At 16.6% G+C, this 1238-nt stretch overlaps 1 non-coding gene across 1 annotated transcript; it reads right to left on the reverse strand.

Annotated features, from left to right (window-relative positions):
- Positions 1-711: 711 nt before the first annotated feature.
- Positions 712-782, reverse strand: TRNAY-AUA. The gene has a single exon. It is a non-coding gene; the product is annotated as a tRNA-Tyr (tRNA).
- Between the last annotated feature and the right edge of the window lie 456 nt (positions 783-1238).

Below are 1238 nucleotides of genomic sequence, written 5' to 3' on the forward strand. Positions count from 1 at the left end.
GTCAAAATTATTAAGTTTTCCCAATTTAATTTTTAGTCAATTATTTCCAAAAAAATTATTTTTTGTAAGTAAAACTCTAAATTAAAAATTTATTAATTAATTAACTTTACAATTTTACTTTTTTAGTTGTTTTCAAAAAAATTATTTTCGTTTTAATATTAATTAACTACTAAAATTACATTTTTAAACTATTTTTTATAAAAAAATTAGAATTTTTATTTTATATTATATTTCCAGTACAATTAACAAAACATTTGTTTTCAAATATTTGAAAAACTTATTATCATTTATATTTCATTTATTTTACATTAAATTTCCGGGACAATTAACATTCAATTTTTCAAAAACTCATTATCATTTATATTTTATATATTTTATTTTTGTTATTTGTAAATTCATTTAAAATTTATTAAAAAGGAACCTTTTTTTTCTTAATTTTATTACAATTTTCTGAATTTTAAATTTCAACTTTTAATATTTTAATTAATTTTTAGAAGGCAACTTTTTGTTTCGGGGAAAAATTCCAAATTTATTCTATTTTATTTTATTTTACAAATATTTAAATTAATTATAACATCAAAACAATTTGCAAAATATTTTTTATAAGTTAATTTTCTGTAAAACGAACAGTAAAAATTTAAATTAATGTCCAAAGTCCAAACATTGAAATAAATTATTTTTTTATTTGTAAGTCAAAGTTTAAATTAAAAATGTTGCTGCCCAGAATCGAACTGGGGACCCTCAGTGTATAACTGACGTGATAACCACTACACCACAGCAACTAAAATTTTAAAGTTTTTTTAATATTTTTTCAATCATTTATTTTCATTTAAATAAAATACTAAAAAATATCACCACAACAAATTTAAATTTTTTGTATTTATTTAAAATGGAAAAAATATTACTACAAAAAATATTTTTAAACTTTAAATTTTTAAACTATTTAAATTTAATTTTTACAAAATTACTTTTATTTTGATTTTTTTTAAATGGATAAAATTTTACTAGAAAAACAAATTTAAAACTTTAAATTTTTAACTTGTTTTAATTTAATTTATACAAAATTACATTTATTTTAATTTATTTAAAATGGAAAACGAAAATAAATAATTATAAAACTTCTTAAATTCATTTTTAAATTTTTAAAATTAATTTTTTCAAAAAAAATTCCTATCTTAAGCCCCCTAAACCCTAATGGCTCTAAAAAGTTATAAAGGCCCTAAAGGGTTATAAAAGCC

The sequence above is a fragment of the Pistacia vera genome, unplaced genomic scaffold (assembly GCF_008641045.1).
Source record: "Pistacia vera cultivar Batoury unplaced genomic scaffold, PisVer_v2 Contig52, whole genome shotgun sequence".
NCBI classification, from domain to species: domain Eukaryota; kingdom Viridiplantae; phylum Streptophyta; class Magnoliopsida; order Sapindales; family Anacardiaceae; genus Pistacia; species Pistacia vera.